General features: G+C 41.9%; 1 pseudogene; it reads left to right on the top strand.

Annotated features, from left to right (window-relative positions):
- The first annotated feature begins 2,273 nt into the window (after nucleotides 1-2,273).
- Nucleotides 2,274-2,392, top strand: LOC134953021 (5S ribosomal RNA; annotated as a pseudogene).
- Nucleotides 2,393-8,069: the final 5,677 nt, after the last annotated feature.

Here is an 8,069-nt window from a genome sequence, read left to right as displayed (position 1 = left end):
GGAGTGGGCTTAATATTAATCATTTTCTGGTGGGAGGGCAGCTTGCTTGACTGCAGATATCTCCAGTACCTGGAAATAGTTTAGCTTTCAATGGTATAAAACACTAGAGAGTCCCACCTTTCAATAGGTACTTGGGACTTGGGAATCAGAGTTCAGGAGCCTGAGCAATCCACTGACGAAAATATAAAACTGTATACCAGGCGTGTGGAGCTGGTACAGGGACCAGCTGCTGGAAGGCTGATATCTCTGGTTCTGGGCATAGTAGAGACAAACTGCCACTGTCCACCAAAAAGGGGGGAGTCACAGCTTTTGGAGTATACCCTCAGAAAAAGTCAGACAGAACTCGCGATATCTGTCTGGAAGATCAATTGCTTTAAAGTTGGATATCTCTGGTTCCCCGGGCCGATTTTCAAAAATCTGGTACCCCTGGAAAAAGGGGACCCTCAGCTATCAGTCAAGGGCCCTTATACTCCTGAGGCCCTTGGGCAACTGCCTATTGAGCCCATACGAAAAGACGGCCCAGCTGTGAGGCCTGCCAGCTTCCCTTGGGACAGGAGTCTTCAGCCCTTCTTTTCACCATAGATATGGGAGGATCTGTGGACCATAATGGTCCTTCTTTTGTTAACCCTGAAAAATATAAAAGACACATAAACAAGGAAATGTAATCCAAAAGTTTAATGCTTCGTATCAATAAACACAATAAGGCCTCAGCCTTTCAGACATATTTCTAAAAATTGTACTTCCCGCAGTCAAAATACTAGGGCAAAGGAAAAATGGTATCCACTAAAAAAAAAGTTACCAATGTAAAAAGCTGTACTCTGTATGTATTGTTGTTTAAGCTGAAGTACATTTTCAGGCACCCCTGCATCAGGCTGCACTGCATGCACATAGCACTTTAGGCTTCAGGTGCCTGGCCTTTTAACCAGAGGATCTGGTACTTGTCCATCACCTACTGGAGTCCCTTTGAGCCCCACAATGAACATGGGTATGTACACGTAATCTTAGCCAGATGCAATAAATAAGCATTTTCCATTGTAGCTTTTATACAATGCATTCATGGTGTCACTGCATTGATTACAACCTTGATGCACAATACAGTGAATTGCAGTGAATCGAAATGTACTATAGAATGCAAGTTTAGGCTGTATCTAATGATAGTGTTCCTTTATATAAGCTAAGGGTTACAGTAGCAAGAAACAGTACCATGACTCCAAGGTTGAAGATACACTGAAGTATGGTAATACAGTGCCAGGCATGGTATTATGGAATTACACAGTATTAGCTTTGCCAGTGACATACTCTTTGTGCTGAATAGAGGGCTGATGGCAGTTGTACATAGGGCCTAATTCAAGGTTGATTACAAAACAACATTTTCCTCTAATGGGCAAAACCATGTGCACTGCAGGTGTGGCAGATATAACATGTGCAGAGTGAGTGAAGGGGGTTACTCACGGAGCGATCCCAGCTTAAAATCTAAGCAATCTGTTCACTCCAGGAAGTGAACAAGCCCTGCGGGGTGAAACGCGTTTTCCTAGCCAGCGGGTCCACCGGCACCAACCACGCCACTCGAGGGATACTTTGCTGCTGATTCCACACAGGTTATGTACACAGGCAGGGCCTGTGTTGGCATTTTGAGCGTTTAACTATTTTGATAGTAATCTCACAGGTGACCTAATTAAACCAGCATATCCCTTCTCACTGACAAATGTAATAAGACAATGTCTACTTTATTGTGACATATATGTTTATTTTCTCCTTTCTGTGTCAGTTGAATCACTTTGTATGCATATAATCATCAGGGGGTTATTCTAACCAGCATCCTAGGCTATTACTATTTCCTCATAACCAAGGAATATTGTATAATCCTCTATTTTGAGTCACATTGAGCTACTCCATCGATCTGATATTTAAGCCTCCATATCAGCATATATATATATATATATATATATATTTTTGGTTTTTCCATTTGTGGGGTCAGAATTCGTTCACGGCATTACCAATGTTTATATCTAACATGTATTATTCTTGTGCATGTGCTTGATGTCAGCAAATGTTTGCTACCAGGACATATTGCACATTATTATGACGATTTCTGCTCTTAATCCTGTTCTTTTTTCTGTGGACTCTCATCTACGATCCAGGGTACACAATACCACTAGCGTGGGTTCCTGTTGCATTCAGCCTAACGTAGAAAGCAGATCCACATCTTTTGTGACCAATTGTCACATTTCTTTATATAGGTGCACTCTCATTGGCGTCTAACCTACCTATCTGTCTACTACCATACCACACTGCCTGTGCCCGATCTCGTCCGATCTTGGAAGCTATACGGTGTTGGGCTGGGTCAGTACCTGAGGGGGAGACTCACAGGGAATACCCAGTGTAGTAGACTTTTCATCTTTATGATGTGCGTTATTTGACACCAACAGCAGTATCACCACTTGTCTCTATCCTTCCTACAATATCTTTACCCTACGATTGCATCTTCTGACTATATAATCGCTCAAGACCCTCTGAGTCCTTTATAAATAACCTATACCTGTGCATTTGGTTGGTGACCGGTGGGAAGTGTGTAATGTCTCACTACCTACCGCCGGACCTGTCCAATACTGATACATTTGACTATTGACCATATGTTGGTCTTATCAATACAGATTCTCTGTACTGGTCGGGCTGAAACGGGTGTAGAACATTGAAGTGTCTACAACCTTTCTTATCACATTCTGTGAGACAGGACCAGAACATTCCTTCATTTTTAAATTTAATATTTATTTTACCACATTCATTTTTTTGGATCCTATGTTGTTTAATGGGTAATCACGGGAAATTCTTTATAATGTATATCCAATAAAAGTTATATTTTATTATCCTTCATGAATAATTAAAACTACTGAAATTTATTTCAATTAATTAAGAGTGCACCCACACAAGAGCCTTCCTTTCTTCTCTCACTATTGACAGTGCCAGTGTCTACAGCGCATGTGCAGGACTCCGAAAAATGGCCGCCACGCCATTTTTTGGGAGTCCTGCACTGTAGACTCTGGCACTGTGCCAGAGTCTCTAGTGGTCAGTGCACTACGGGAGAGGAGGGGGCCCGCACACGGTCAGCGATGAACTCCGGAAAAGTAAGTATAGGAGAAATGGGTGCAGTGTGTGCAGTGTGGGCCCCCCTCGGGACTCAGGGGCCCGTGTGCACCGCACACACTGCACCCATTATAGAAACGCCAATGCGTAACACCCTTTTCTCAAGATGTGTGCTGTGTGTAGCTAGTGTGTCAACACACACAGTGAGCCTGCACATTATGCGCAACTAAGTGCCGCTAAACTGAAGTGTGGCCATTGAACCTCAACCTTCATTTGTGTTCCCCAGTCTAGCTGTAAGATTGTCCCTTAGCTCTAACATCGTCACAGGGTCCGGTATGTATTACCGGCGGTCGGAAACCCGGTGGACAGGAGACCAATGCAGGAAACCCAACAGCCGGAATCCCAGCAACCGAGTCCCCTCACTGGATAGCTTTGCTCGCCACACTATTATATTCCCCCTCGGGTGGAGTCCTGACCGCCGGGATCCTGACAGCCGGTAAATTATCTATCCCTCATCACCTCCCCCTCTAATTTCCTTATCCTTAACAAACCTGGTGTAATGGGAAGAGCTTCAGTGATGGGCAGTAGACCCATTAAGGCAAAAGGGTATGCTGCTTGAATCTGAAAATAGTTTCCAAAATGTAAAAAAAAATGCATACCTTTCAACATGTTCTGCTTTGTTCTTCTCACTTTGTTTCTAATTGCATTATCTTGGACTAAATAATATAACTTATGTAGAAGAAACACACTTTAAAAACGATTTAAATTAGTTTAGGTTGAAACAATTTGAAAATAAATGCTAAAACAGGCTCATGCTGGAAGGGATCTATTCTAGTTTATTAATCTTAGTTGAAGAGGTCAGCATGTTTTATTCACTTGATTAATTCAACTTTGCAGATGAATAATTTGTCTACTCAGATTGGCTTTGACAAACATTGCTAAGATAAGTTAAGACAGCCTGCTGAATTATCCATACAGTGGATACAGAAGAGGATATTAATGAAAGCTGCAATAAATCAGACAATGGGGAAGACCATTCAAAATAAAAAATTAGAGAAAAGCAAAAAAGTTAACCCCACCCTCATCCCACTTTTAGTTATATCAAATGCCATGGAAATAAGAGCGGCGACAGATTTTGAAGGCTGAAACAATTTCCAACAATCAGGCCCAATAAAAGATTGAAACATACAATTTGACGGCAGATACTGTTAGAACCACTTGGCCTGTCTAGTCTGCCCCTTTTTTAACCTTTAGCTCAACCCTATTTAGTTCTTAGTTCTTTGATATGCCTATACCAAGCATGTGTAAATTGCTCTAGTTTTTGTTAAATTTCCGCAGAACTTACCTCCTACCAGTCTCAGTGCATGTCCTCGTGTTCTAATACTTCCTTTCCTTTGAAGAATGTTTTCCCCCCTGTACCTTGTTAAAACCCTTGATACATTTGAAAGTTTCTATCATGTCCCCCTTTTCCCTTCTCTGCTCTAAACTATACATGTTAACAGGGCACGTCCACTTCAGTCGTGGCCATGCCCCTTTATTGTGCATGCGTGCAGCACATGCCAAGGCTGCTACATGGCTCCAGTCCACCCCTGCATGTTAAGATCTTTTAGTCTTTCCGGGTAAGTTTTATCATATAGGCCATGCGCCATTTTAGTTACACTTCTTTGTGCGCTCTCTAATGTATTTATATCCTTCTGGAAATAGGTATTCAGAGCTGAACACAGTATTCCAGATGACATCTATAAATAATAATTAATAGCAGAGAAGCTCATGAGTGTCACTCTGTAAAAGGTGTGCTTTGTTGAAGAGTGAATGTGCGAACCAAGAGCAGATTGAAAGCAGAGAATTTATTGCTTCCTTTTGGCACAAGAAGTCACACTTTCATTGGCAAACATATTTAGCTGGTTAAACCGGGATCCCTTTGATGGCCATTTGGAGCCCTGGGTAAGAATTGGGTCAGTGTGCACTTTATTTGGATCAATAAAGGGAATGTGACATTTAAGTTAAAAGGGGGATATTGGGCTTGTAGAGCTTTTTTGTTTGCGACACATGGTGAAACCTGTTATCGCCACCATTTACATTATAAAAAAAACTGAAGGCAGCTGAGCAGTGCTCTACTGCTTCTGCAACACTAACCAAATTGTAAGGCTTAGCTTCCCTTAGTGAGTCTAAGGGATATCAGGGGCTAGCTGGTACAGTATTCAGCTTTCAGTTACAGTTCACGAAAAGAAGAAGAATGATGATAATAATAATAATAATAATAATAATAATAATAACATTTATAATAATCTGATAAAAATAGATAATATATATATTTTGTAATATGTACGTTTAATCTTATTTTGCCAAATGATAAAAAAAATAATTCAAATAATATAGCCTTTTTTCTTTACTAACATTTTTCATTGTTCTTATTTTGCAAACCAATAATCTGTAATAATATTATTATTATTATTATTATTATTATTATTAACAGTTTCTTATATAGTGCAGCATATTCCATTGCACTTTACAATTAGAAAAACAGTAATAGAACAAAACTGGGTAAAAACAGACAGACATAGAGGTAGGAAGGCCCTGCTTGCAAGCTTACAATCTGTAGGGAAATAGGCATTGATACACAAGGATAGAGGCTACCTATTGCATAATGGTCCACCAGATTGCTAGGTTCTTAATGGGTTGTATGATATGATCACCCAGCAATTTTGGCAAATGGTCAGGAGGATGTGAGAGTAAAGAAAGACAAAATATGTGAGGTTATGTGTACTGTACAGAGAGGATGTAATTAGATAGGGAAGCATTGCAGGTTTATGTGGGTGAGTCTGGAATTTGATAGGCTTGTCTGTAGAGGTGAGTTTTCAGGGAACGTTTAAAGGTTTGGAGACTAGAGGTGAGTCTTATTGTACATTAGAGGGCATTCCACAGAGTGGGTGAAGCCCGGATAAAGTCCTGTAATTTTGAGTGTGAACAAGTAATGCGTGTGGATGAGAGACGCAGATCTTGTGCAGAGCGGAGAGGTTGGGTAGGGAGATATCTTGAGATGAGTGAAGAGATGTATGTTAGTGAAGTTTGGTTAATAGCCTTGTATGTAAGTAAAAGTATTTTATATTTAATACAGTAGAATACCGGTAATACCCGTAACCAATGGAGGGACTGACAGAGTGGATCTGCAGATGATGAACGACTAGCGAGGAAGATTAGCCTCGCAGCTGCATTCAAAATGGATTGTAGTGGTGAGAGCCTATGTTTGGGAAGACCAGTCAGGAGACTTTGACTATGTTTCTTAGATGTATGTAACATGATTTTGAGACAGATTGAATGTGGGGAACAAAGGACAGTTTAGAGTCAAGAATGACACCTAGGCAGCAAGCTTGTGGAGTAGGGATGATTGCTGAGTTATCAACAGTGATAGAGATATCAGGTTGGGAACTACTACTACTAATATTACTATATTGCAATATGATGATACATACCAGCAGTCATCACTCAGCCAATTTTCAGTGTGTATTAGTCTTGCTAAGCACTTCTTAGGTGCTATTGGCTGAATGCAGCTATTCCAGAAAGCCGTGGAGAGATGCCTGATTAGGATACATTTATGCTATCAATGGGAAAGTTCAGGAAGCCAAAATGAAATGCTAGATTGAAAAAAAAAAAAAGCCTTCAGCTTCTGTTTTGACATGGGCTTGAGTAGTGTGAGCAAGGTAGTAAGACAACTTTGGCCTGTAGTGGCAAAGGATCATGTGTTCCAACATGCACTCACCAGACCCCCATTAATTTGAAATTTGAGAGGAGCTACAGTACTCTTAAAGCATTGCACTTCCGTACTAATATAAGCATTAGAATCTGCATACCCTAGGGGGTTCAGTATGATATCTTGATGGATATCCGGGATACCGGCGGTCAGAATACCGTCAGTGGCATCCTGACAATCGGAATCCTGACAGCTCCGTAGAAAGTACCCTAACCCTCCCCTATGCCCTACTCTATCCCTCCCTTGTGGGTGCCTAACCCTAACCCTCCCTGGTGGTGCCTAACCCTAGCCCTTCCTTCCCAACTGCCTAAACCCAACCCTCCTTCCCTGGTGCCTAAGCATACCTTTCCTGTGCCTGCACCCTAACCATCCTTCTAATGACTAAACCTAACCCTCTCCCCCTATCCGCCCGCACAGCAGGTTGCGAGCGTGTCCCGCTGGAATAACGATCAAGATTCCGGCTGTCTGTATTTTGACACCGGGATCCTGACCTCTGCTGGGATTTAGATGCCAGGCTTCTGGCGTCCCTCAGGATTTCAGCATCGGTATATCGACCACTGGGATAACTTAATTCGGGATATTAACTTCATCCCCCTAGCATAGATTGCTAGTACACAGGCTGGGTGCTGTAGCATTATACGTCTAGAGCCTGTGGATAATGGGCCTAATTCATGTTTGTACGCTATTGCCAGTGTTCAGGCAAGTGAGCGATTATCGGCAGACTGCACATGTGCATCGTACTGTGCATGCGTCAAGGTGCTGCTACAATTCCACTCACGATGAGTTGGATGACTATTTGAAGGTGTTAATGGAAAGTGGTTGCAAAAAATAAGATTTTACTCACCGGTAAATCTATTTCTCGTAGTCCGTAGTGGATGCTGGGACTCTGTAAGGACCAAGGGGAATAGCGGCTCTGCAGGAGACTGGGCACAACTAAAGAAAGCTTTAGGACTACCTGGTGTGCACTGGCTCCTCCCACTATGACCCTCCTCCAGACCTCAGTTAGGATACTGTGCCCGGAAGAGCTGACACAATAAGGAAGGATTTTGAATCCCGGGTAAGACTCATACCAGCCACACCAATCACACCGTATAACTCGTGATACTATACCCAGTTAACAGTATGAAATATAACTGAGCCTCTCAACAGATGGCTCAACAATAACCCTTTAGTTAGACAATAACTATAAACAAGTATTGCAGACAATCCGCACTTGGGATGGGCGCCCAGCATC

Source organism: Pseudophryne corroboree, chromosome 8 (assembly GCF_028390025.1).
Source record: "Pseudophryne corroboree isolate aPseCor3 chromosome 8, aPseCor3.hap2, whole genome shotgun sequence".
Taxonomy (NCBI): Eukaryota; Metazoa; Chordata; class Amphibia; order Anura; family Myobatrachidae; genus Pseudophryne; species Pseudophryne corroboree.
Note: the sequence above shows the minus strand (reverse complement) of the source record. Positions and strands in the feature narration are given on the sequence as shown.